Here is an 11723-nt window from a genome sequence, read left to right as displayed (position 1 = left end):
ATCAAAATTACCAAATTAATAGAAATGAATTGAAAACGAATACAAAATATTCTTCGTGGCATAACCAAATTTTCGTATAAGAAATATAGTTGTTTATAGTTTTCTTATAAAAGTTTTTCGTACAAATTCCCAAAAGGCATGGTGTTTTGCTAAATTTTTGTATTAGCATCTCTCTTCTTATATCTCATGTAAGCTTACAGTCGTTACATTACTGTATAAAACAAAAACACCCACTGTGTACCCACAGGCTATGTTAACACTGAACGAGGATCATCTTTGTTACATTCGTTTATGTTGTTGCGCTTCCGTAAACGTTGTCGTCTACTACATCGTCATTGTTGTTGTGGTCGTTGTTGTGGTCGTCATTTGATAAACGACGAAATGCATCGTTGATTATAGGTAAATAAAAAAATCACTACGACGAAATGCATCTCAGAATATCCATATGAGAGAATAAGTAAACGAGTGAGTGAGCATATCAGAGTAGTGGACATGCAAAAAAATACAAAAAAAAAAATAAACAAATGCGAAAGAAAACAAAACAGAAGCACAGAAATAAAAAAAGAAATCAAAACGAAAAACCTTACAGCGTTGAGGATAGTCGGATATGAACCTTTGCCGAAAACGGAACGAGTAACGCGCGGTTTAAGAAAACGGGTTAGAGTTTAGTGAGAAGTTGAAAAAAAAAATAAAGAACCAAAAGAAAAGAATATTTTTGAAGAGTAAACGAAATGACAATTAGCTATTAACTGTAATAATTAACAAGTGTACTAATTAAAGGTGATTATTAGAAAAATAAATGTGTTAAAAATAAATTTATATAATAGTGATGTGAAAATTTTACATAAAAAAATTATTTTGAAAAGCAAGCAGGTGGCTGGTTATAAAGGTATAAATTGCAAGGTGTTTTTGGTCTATAATAATTTCTTAAAATAATTTGAAAATTAACTAATATGTGATATTATAAAATATAAAATCATAAAAATGCTATGCCCAATTACCATTGTGATCAACGTCAACATAATCAATGCCATTATAAGAATGTTACTATCGACAAAAATAGCTGTCAAATAATGAATCACAATTGTCAAACATCATTGCTGTTGTTGTTATTTAATGCTCTTCCGCCCATCGGGGATGGCTCGTTTCAACAGCCATATGATCATGATCAATGAGAAAGTGTTAAAATGTTATCTCCGTGTTAATCAATTGTCAAAATAAAAATATTTTATAGATTTTTTTTGTGTTTATCTTAATATCGATTTGTATTCTATCTGCAAGCGTCTTGGATATAAAAAGTATTTTTATAGTAAATAAGTGTTTTTTGTCTTCTAAACCAAACTCGCGTGTCTTTGTCGTCATCGTCATTAGCTTACAATATTTTAAAGTGTTCAATTATATAAAATCGATTGAAAAAAAAATTTTTGACAAAATTTTGTATAGAAATAAAATTTTGACAAAATTTTGTATAGAAATAAAATTTTGACAAAATTTTCTATAGAAATAAAATATTGAAATATCTATTTCAACGATAAATTGATTAATTTTTCTATATTTGATCACGGTAATATAATTACTCTATGGTAAAAAGCCGCAACAGAAATGTTTACTAATACTAGCCAGGAATGGAAAATGCAGTACTATAGTACTTTTTTCAATACTTTTTCACCCAGTTCAGTACCGTAGTACCCCCGCGAATGATTTAGTACCTTTGTGTAGACATTTTTGAGCCAATATCAGATTTATGGTACAATAGTTTTGACCAAATATTTTAATATTTTGAGAAAGTCTTTAACAAAATGATAGTCTTTTACAAATTTGGCAAAACAGACAAGTTCATGCGGGAAGAAAATCTCGATTTTGTTAAAGTCATAGTCAAAAACACGATTTTATTGAATGTAAAGACTGTTTTAGTCGAAAAGCACACTCAAAAAAAAAACATACTCGGTTCCAAAGCTTTTGTCTTTACTTTAAAAAATTTGGTATTGATTCCGAACCAAAGAAGCGGAGAATACAAGTAAGGATACTTTTAAGACACAATTCTCTTTTAAATTTAGGTTTTGTGTACTTGCTTCTAGGAAGAAAATTTTAATGTTTCGCTTTCTCAGCTTTTTTTCTTCATATGCTATCAAAGTCCTTTCAAAACGAGTTAACGGCAACTTTATTTTCCAAATTAGGACTCGACTTCCAGTAGAAATTATGCTATGTTTGAAGTAAAATACTTCTTTAAAATAAAGTTTTGAAAAACATGTCCTATATGTGAACGATTTTTTGCTTTGTAGTCAAGATGCAAAAAGACAACAAATTTAAAGACAATTTCATTAAATTTAAAGAATTTTTCTGAATTATTAAAGTCAAGTTGACCTTAGCCTATAATTTTTTTTTTTTTCATGTTAAGATACCCATTTTTAAGTCAAATCACTTAATTATAAGGACAATATGACTTTATTGAAAAGTTTATCGACTTTTGGACAAGGAAAATAACTTTATTTTAGAGAAATGCGCCTTCTATGCTAAGCAAAATTTGTATTCGTATTTTAAAGACACGAAATCTAAAGACATGAATTGTGATATTTTATTCAGAGAGCGACAGAGAGAGAGAGAGAGAGAGAGAGTATAGAGAAAGAAATAGAGATAAAAACCGGGAGGGTCGACGAAAGATATCAAATTAACACAGCAAGAGAATCAAAAGAGAGCAATTTCTGTGAAACCGCTTATATGTTGTTTCGGAAACTGCTTTATGATAAGGCCAAAAATTGTATATGCTTAAGTCTAAATATTATTTAATTTAAGTCTAATTATTATTTAATTTGTGTATATTATAACATTATTTATGTATGTTTATACTCGACCCCACGTTCTTCCTTTGTTAGAGTTTTTGAATTCCTTCCAAAATTTCAAACTTTTATACCAAAACCAGTTTTTTATTACAAAATTGTTATTTTTGCAATAAAAAAATAATATCTTAGCCAAAAGCTCAGTCCATTTCGTTTATATCAAGCACTGTTTCTGACTGTAAATCTTTAATAACCCACATTTCGAAGTTTCATTATAAAAAATTAATATAGTATAAATATAAATGTGTAAATTAAAAAAAAAATTGGTGTTTGGTCGGAGCAGGGATTGAACCAACGACCCTTTGCATGTACGCCAGACATGCTAACCACTGCTCCACGTTGCCAACACATGTATGTTTCTGTTAAATAATGTTATATTTGCATGGGCTCGTGGGCGCTGCAAACTATGCTATATAAATGTAACTTATAACGATAATTGTCTACTGGTGACTATCACAGCTACGTAGCTCAGTGGTAGTGTGTTGGCTAACAAACTGTATGGTCCTCGGTTCGATTCTCCGTCCAGGCGAAAGGTAAAATTTAAAAAAATTATAAAATTGAATAATTTCTTCAACATTATTTGTATTACAGAAAAAGGTGCCAAGAACTAAAAAATTTCGTGGAAATGAAAATTATGTTAGGGAATGAGCACAATCTTCTTTGGGGAAAATTCTTGCAAGCATATAATATTTTTGGGCTCAAAATGCTTCCAAACATATTATATGTTCACATAAAACAAACATATTAATGTTTCGGCAGTATCCAATAATATATGTGCTTCCTGCAAAATATGTTTGGAACATATGTTAGAGAGGCGATTTTTTTTGAGGGTGTATAGAAAATTTTGTCAAAATCTTATTTCTATAGAAAATTTTGTTAAAATGTTATTTCTATAGAAAATTTTGTCAAAATTTTATTTCTAAAGAAAATTTTTTTTTAAATTTTATTTCAATAGAAAATTTTGTTAATTTTTTTTCTATAGAAAAATTTTCAAATTTGTATTTTATAGAAAATTTTGTCAATTTTTTTTTTTCTATAGAAAATTTTGTCAAAATTTTCTATTGTTAAAATGTTATTTCCATAGAAAATTTTGTTAAAATTTAATTCTATAGAAAATTTTTTCAAAATTTTATTTCTATAGAAAATTTAGTCAAAATTGTATATCTATAGAAAAATTTTTCAAAACTTTATTTCTATAGAAAATTTTGTCAACATTTTCTTTCTATAGAAAATTTTGTCAAAATTTTATTTCTATAGACAATTTCGCCAAAATTTTATTTCTATAGAAAATTTTGTCAAAATTTTATTTCTATAGAAAATTTTGTTAAAATGTTCTTTCTATAGAAAATTTTGTTAAAATTTTATTTCTATAGAAATTTTGTTACAAAGTTTATACTATAGAAAATTTCATCAGAAAGTTTGTTTCTGTAGAAATTTTTGTCAAAATTTTATTTCTTTAAAAATTTTTGCAAAAATATTATTTCTATAGAAAATTTTCTATAGAAAATTTTGTTAATTTTTTTTTATAGAAAAATTTTCAAGTTTGTATTTCTATAGAAAATTTTGTTAATTTTTTTTTATAGAAAAATTTTCAAATTTGTATTTCTATAGAAAATTTTGTCAAAATTTTTTTTTCTATAGAAAATTTTGTCAAAATTTTCTATTGTTAAAATGTTATTTCCATAGAAAATTTTGTTAAAATTTAATTCTATAGAAAATTTTTTCAAAATTTTATTTCTATAGAAAATTTAGTCAAAATTGTATATCTATAGAAAAATTTTCCAAAACTTTATTTCTATAGAAAATTTTGTCAACATTTTCTTTCTATAGACAATTTCGCCAAAATTTTATTTCTATAGAAAATTTTGTCAAAATTTTATTTCTATAGAAAATTTTGTTAAAATGTTATTTCTATAGAAAATTTTGTTAAAATTTTATTTCTATAGAAATTTTGTCACAAAGTTTATACTATAGAAATCAGAAAGTTTGTTTCTGTAGAAATTTTTGTCACAATCTTATTTCTTTAAAAATTTTTGCAAAAATTTTATTTCTATAGAAAATTTTGTCAAAATTTTATTTCTATAGAAAATTTTGTCAAAATTTTATTTATTGCGTTGTGAAAAAGGTTGCCATATTACAGCAAAAAAAAAAAATTAAAGGCACAGCTTAAGAAAAGCTGCTCCATAAATTGTTCTTTGTTTTAATAACACAGGAAGTTTTGTAATTTAATTTTTTATAACTTGCTTCTTTTCTATTATTAATGAGTAATTTTAACCTTTTTTGTTTCAAATACGTTAAAACTACAGTAAGAATTAATACATGTAAGGATAATGTAAAGTCTCGCGGGACCGACCGCAACTTTAGATTATCCTTACTTGATTGATCTTACAAGATCTAAATTTTCGATACCATATCAAATATTAAAAATTTATTGGTTTCCTTATATAAAAAGGTTAATATTCTCATATGCCTAAATCTGAACCGATTTGGGAAAAAAATGTATAGGCTTCTACAAATAGTAAAAAATATGCTGGGAAATATTTTATTCAATTTTGGTCAAATTTGGCAACCATTGCAAATATTTTAATTTTAATATTTTCGTAGTGAATCTTTGACCTCTGTGGTTATAGGAATTTATATCGGGCGAAAGCTTTATTTGGGAGATATATCTAAATCTGAACCGATTTTTACCAAATTTGTCATGCATAACTAGAATATAATTCTACACTAGGGGAAAATTTTGAAGTAAATTGGAGTGAATTAGTTATCATATAAAGTTGACAAAATTGTTCACGAAATACGAGTTTTTAAGAAAAAAAAAATACTTTGTTCCATTTGATGTCAACTTTTTTAATAGTTTCAAATACATTCTTCTTACTGAATACAAAAATAAAAAAAATTTAAATAATTCTTTGAATATTATGTTTTAGAGATATTAATTAAATGTGAATTGAAGAAAATAGTATGAGACTTTCTGTAAAAAAGAGAAAACTAAAACCTTGGCAGAAAGTGGCAGGGCCCTTTCTTTTAACAGAATAAAAGGGAGAAGTCATAGCTAATGACTAATGAATAATTGACAGATAAAAATACTACCAAATTTATATTAACTTTTAGTACTTAATAGCTTATACTAAATACAGCGTATCACATATATTATTGTTAAACAAGGTTTAACAGAATAATTATGACCTCTAGCGGAAAAGTTGTATTTGTTTTCTCTCATTATTTTGTGTGACCTCCGCCTGCTTTTATTCGTTTTTGCATACTTCTTACGAGTATATTTAGCACCTCTGGATCAATATTTACCCAGACTTCAATTCTGTCAAAACTTTATTTCTATAGGATATGTTATCAACATTTTATTTCTATAGAAAATTTTGTGAAAATTTTATTTCAATAGAAAATTTTGTGAAAATTTTATTTCAATGAAAAATTTTGTGGAAATTTTATTCTATAGAAAATGTTGTCAAAATTTTAATTCTATAGAAAGTTTTGCCAAAAATTTATTTCTATCGAAAATTTTATTTCATAAAATTTTGTGAAAATTTTATTTCTATAGCAAATTTTGTCAACATTTTATTTCTAAAGAAAGTTTAGTCAAATTTTTATTTCTAAAGAAAATTTTATCAAAATTTTATTTCTCTAGAAAATTTTCTCAAAATTTTATTTCTGTACAAAATTTGTCAAAATTTTATGTCTATAGAACATTTTGTCAAAATTTTATTTCTATCGAAAATGTTGCCAAAATTTTAGTTCTATAGAAAATTTTGGCACAATTTTAGTTCTATACAAAATTATGTCAAAATTTTATGTCTGTGAAAATGTTGTCAAAATTTTATTTCCAAAGAAAATTTTGTCAATTTTTTATACCCTGCGCCACACTGTGGAACAGGATATTATAAGTTAGTGCATATGTTTGCAACACCCAGAAGGGGAAGAGATAGACACATGGTGTCTGTGGCAAAAATGCTCAGGGTGGGCTCCTGAGTCGACATAGCCATGTCCGTCTGTCTGAGAACACATTTTTGTGATCAAAGTCTAGGTCGCAGTTTTACTCCAATTGACTTCAAGTTTGGCACAAGTATGTGTTTTGGCTCCGAATAGAACCCTATTGATTTTGGAAGAAATCTGTTCAGATTTAGACATAGCTCCCATATATCTTTCGCCCGATATGCATTTGTATGTCCCCAGAAGCCACCGTTTTATCCTAATTTGCTTGAAATTTTGCACAAGGAGGGAAATTAGTACTATTGTCAAGTACGCCAAATTTGATTGAAATCGGTTCAGATTTAGACATAGCTCTCATATATATCTTTCGGCCGATATGCACTTATATTAGGTTAGGTTAGGTTATGTGGCAGCCCGATGTATCAGGCTCACTTAGACTATTCAGTCCATTGTGATACCACATTGGTGAACTTCTCTCTTATCACTGAGTGCTGCCCGATTCCATGTTAAGCTCAATGACAAGGGACCTCCTTTTTATAGCCGAGTCCGAACGGCGTTCCACATTGAAGTGAAACCACTTAGAGAAGCTTTTGAAACCCACAGAAATGTCATCAGCATTACTGAGGTGGGATAATCCACCGCTGAAAAACTTTTTGGTGTTAGGTCGAAGCAGGAATCGAACCCACGACCTTGTGTTTGCAAGGCGGGCATGCTAACCATTGCACCACGGTGGCTCCCATGCACTTATATTGCCCCAGAAGCCCGAGATTTACCCCTATTTGGTTGAAATTTTGCACAAGGAGAACAAGTATGCCAAATTTTATTGAAATCGGTTCAGATTTAGATATAGCACCCATATATATCTTTCGCCCGATTTTGCGTTATATGACCACAGAGGTCAAAGTTGCAATTCGAGTTACGTGAAATGTTACACAGGGAGTAGAATTAACATTTTAGCTATGCTTGTCAAATTTGGTTGCAATCGGTTCAGATTTAGATATAGCTTCCGTATATATGTTTTTGGGCAAAAAATGGCCAAGATACCCACATTTTCCTTATAAAATCACCACTGCTAAGTCTAAAACTTGTAAACATGACTCCAATTTTTATATAATTCTAATACACATCTATCGACCGATAAATCATAAATACACTTTTCCGAAGTTGCCTCAAAATTAGTACAGATTTAAATGTTTCCCATATTTATACCCTACCCCACACTGTGGAACAGGGTATTATAAGTTAGTGCATAGGTTTGTAACACCCAGAAGGAGACGAGATAGACACATGGTGTCTTTGGCAATAATGCTCAGGGTGGGTCTCTGAGTCGATATAACCATGTCCATCTGTCCGTCTGTCCATCTGTCCGTATGTCCCTCTGTCCGTCCGTCTGTCTGTGATCACATTTTTGTGATCAAAGTCTAGGTCGTAATTTAAGTCCAATCGCCTTCAAATTTGGCACATGTTCCTAATTTGGTCAGAATAGAACCCTATTGATTTTGGAAGAAATCGGTTCAGATTTAGACATAGCTCCCATATATATCTTTCGCCCGATATGCACTAATATGGACCCAGCAGCCAGAGTTTTATACCGATTTGCTTGAAATTTTGTGCAAACATAACACTTAGTCGTATAGTCAAGTGTGCAAAATTTGTTTGAAATCGGTTCAGATATAGATATAGCTCCCATATATATCTTTCGCCCGATATGGACTTATATGCCACCAGAAGCCAGATTTTTGGCCGAATTTGGTTGAAATTTTGCACTAGGAGTACAAATAGTAGTATAGTCAAGTGTGCAAAATTTGAAATCGGTTCAGATTTAGATATAGCTCCCATATATAGCTTTCGCCCGATATGGACTAATATGGTCCTAAAAGCCAGAGTTTTGGCCCAATTTGGTTGAAATTTTGCACAGGGAGTAGATTTAGCATTATGGCTATGCGTGCCAAATTTGGTTGAAATCGATTCAGATTTAGATATAGCTCCCATATATATCTTTCGCCCGATATGGACTAGTATGGTCCTAGAAGCCAGAGTTTTGGTCCAATTTGTTTGAAATTTTGCACTAGGAGTACAATTAGTAGTGCAGTTAAGTGTGCAAAATTTGATTGAAATAAGTTCAGATTTAGATATAGCTCCCATATATATCTTTCGTCCGATATGGACTAATATGGTTCTAATAGCCACAGTTTTGGCCGAATTTGTTTGAAATTTTGCGCTAAGAGTAAAATTATTAGTGCACTTAAGTGTGCCAAATTTGATTGAATTCGGTTCAGATTTAGATATAGCTCCCAAATATATCTTTCGCCCGATATGGACTAATATGGTTCTAATAGCCAGAGTTTTGCCCCAATTTGGTTGAAATTTTGCACAGGGAGTAGATTTAGCATTGTAGCTATGCGTGCCAAATTTGATTGAAATCGGTTCAGATTTATATATAGCTCCCATATATAGCTTTCGCCCGATTTACACTCATATGACCACAGAGGCCAATTTGTTACTCCGATTTAGTTGCAATTTTGCACAGGGAGTAGAATAACATTGTAGCTATGCGTGCCTAATTTGGCTGAAATCGGTTCAGATTTATATATAGCTCCCATATATATGTTTTTCTGATTTCGACAAAAAGGTCAAAATACCAACATGTTCCTTGTAAAATCGCCACTGCTTAGTTGAAAAGTTGTAAAAATTACTCTAATTTTCCTAAACTTCTAATACATATATATCGAGCGATAAATCATAAATAAACTTTTGCGAAGTTTCCTTAAAATTGCTTCAGATTTGAATGTTTTCCATAATTTTTTACTAACATTGTGTTCCACCCTAGTGCATTAGCCGACTTAAATTTTAAGTCTATAGATTTTGTAGAAGTCTATCAAATTCTGTCCAGATCGAGTGATATTTAAATGTATATATTTGGGACAAACCTTTATATACAAATTTAGATCTACAAAGTGGTGCAGGGTATAATATAGACTTTCCTTACTTGTTTTTACTAACATTGTGTTCCACCCCAGGGCATTAAGTTTTAAGTCTATAGGTGTGATAGAAGTCTACAAAAATTGTGTTAAGATCGAGTCAGATTTAAATGTATATATTTGGTAGAAAACATGTATATATAGCACCCAACACATTTAACGGATTTGATATGGTATCGAAAATGTGGAACTACAAAGTGGTGCAGGGTAAAATATAGTCGGCCACGCCCGAATTTAGACTTTTCTTACTTGTTTTTCTTTGATTTTTTGTAACGAGAAAATAATATTTTCCTTTCAAAATTATGTGTTTTTAAGAAAACCGGTTGAACTGGTTATGCCGCTTATTTGTTTCAAAAAAAAAAAAAAAATACCGTCTCCCGTTTTGGAAATAAAGTCCGGGGATTTAAAACCGAGAAAAAGATTTTGATAAAGCTCCCACATTAACCAACCCGCCTATTTGTCTGAATTTGGAAATATAGATGTTTTTGGGTCCATAAACAAGTACACCGAAGATGGCGTGTATCTATGGCTATGTTTGACTTCATGGATTTCTGGATACCGCTATTTTGTAATCGATTTACAAGTAATTGCAAATCTAGCGGTATAAAATATTGAGTGTATCAGGCACGTTTCGGTACAGCTCCCACAAAGCCCAATCTGCCGATTTGACTTCATAGGCTTGTGGACATTGTAATTTTTATCCCATTTACCTGAAACTGGAAATCTAGAGTTATTTTGGATTCATAAACAATTGGGCCGAAGATGGTGTATATCATTCCGTGTTTTGATATAACCCTATATAGACCGATCACCGGATTTGAAGGTCCATGTTTTGATTATATAGTTTTGCTTGGCAGAGTATCTGTCATTAAATCCACCTAAAACTTGTAAATATTTTCAAGTAACCTGCTATGACGAAACGTTTTCAAATTCAAGAATTATATTTAATTCATAGTAGTGGGTATTTAATATTCGGCGCGGGCGAACTTAAACAGAAAGTTGAACAACAGCATTGTTCCAAATTGAATTCAAGTCAAGTTCTGAACCACATACTAAAGTAATAATAAACTAGAAAGCATATAAAATATAATATATAAAGATATATTTCATCAGATACTTTCCAGCGAACACTGGTATAAATAGCTATAAACCACTTGGAATATTTTTAATAAGTCGAGAAATAATTACAAACGTTTTAATTTGGAATATTTAATTCAGAATATAATCGTTTTTGTTTTTTTCAGTAAAATATAAATTTGAATGTTTTTTAGATAAAGCCGTTTTATTTATCTAATAAAAAAGAAAACATTTTTAATAACAATATTTGTTTTTCCCTTTTCAAACCACAAAATAAAACCAATTAATTTAGAATTAAAAAATATTCCACCATTGTCAATGGCTTGAAGGTATTGTCATAAATATGATTCTTATACAATTTTGTGAAGGTTAAAAAGCAATATCAACCAATCTAATATGAAAGATAATTTCCAATTAATTTTTAGGACAATTTTCTTAATGAATGTAATTAAAAGAAACCACCAAATTTTTGCTTTAAATATTTTTTTTTATTAAATTTAGGACACCAATTCTTAAAGTTTGTGTGCCACCGTTAAAATCTTATGTCTTTGCAGTAAAGCTAATTTAAAAATGACATGTTTGCAATCCATAGAAAATAGATTTTTCTGGTATAAAGATTTTTTTACTTTACCGAAATTTGATAAAGTTTTCATTGAAGGTTCGTTTCGTCCTTTGACATTAAAATGGGTATCTCTATATAAAAGGAAATGCCAATAAAGTAAAGACTATTGGTTATTGATAATAAATCTCAAAAATTCTAGGAAAGGTTTTTCATGATTTTATTTTGAAGACTCTTTTGTAGTTAAAAAATGGCATTATTAATACTTAAATGCGAATTTGAATTTGTCACTTTTAGGAGATTGACATGCCTGAATCTTAA

The 11723-nt window shown here is 29.5% G+C and overlaps 1 protein-coding gene across 4 annotated transcripts in view; it reads left to right on the top strand.

Annotated features, from left to right (window-relative positions):
• Positions 1-594: 594 nt before the first annotated feature.
• LOC142235782 (sodium-coupled monocarboxylate transporter 2) overlaps positions 595-11723 on the top strand; it is a 406987-nt gene continuing 395858 nt past the window's right edge. For 3 of the 4 annotated variants that reach the window (XM_075307217.1, XM_075307062.1, XM_075307177.1), the window contains exon 1: positions 595-889. The gene's annotated coding sequence lies outside the window, so the exon portion shown is untranslated. The remainder of the gene's footprint in view (positions 890-11723) is intronic. The other variant, XM_075307130.1, reaches the window with a different exon arrangement.

Source organism: Haematobia irritans, chromosome 1 (genome assembly GCF_050003625.1).
Source record: "Haematobia irritans isolate KBUSLIRL chromosome 1, ASM5000362v1, whole genome shotgun sequence".
Classification (NCBI taxonomy): Eukaryota; Metazoa; Arthropoda; class Insecta; order Diptera; family Muscidae; genus Haematobia; species Haematobia irritans.
This window is presented reverse-complemented; position numbering and strand designations above follow the sequence as displayed.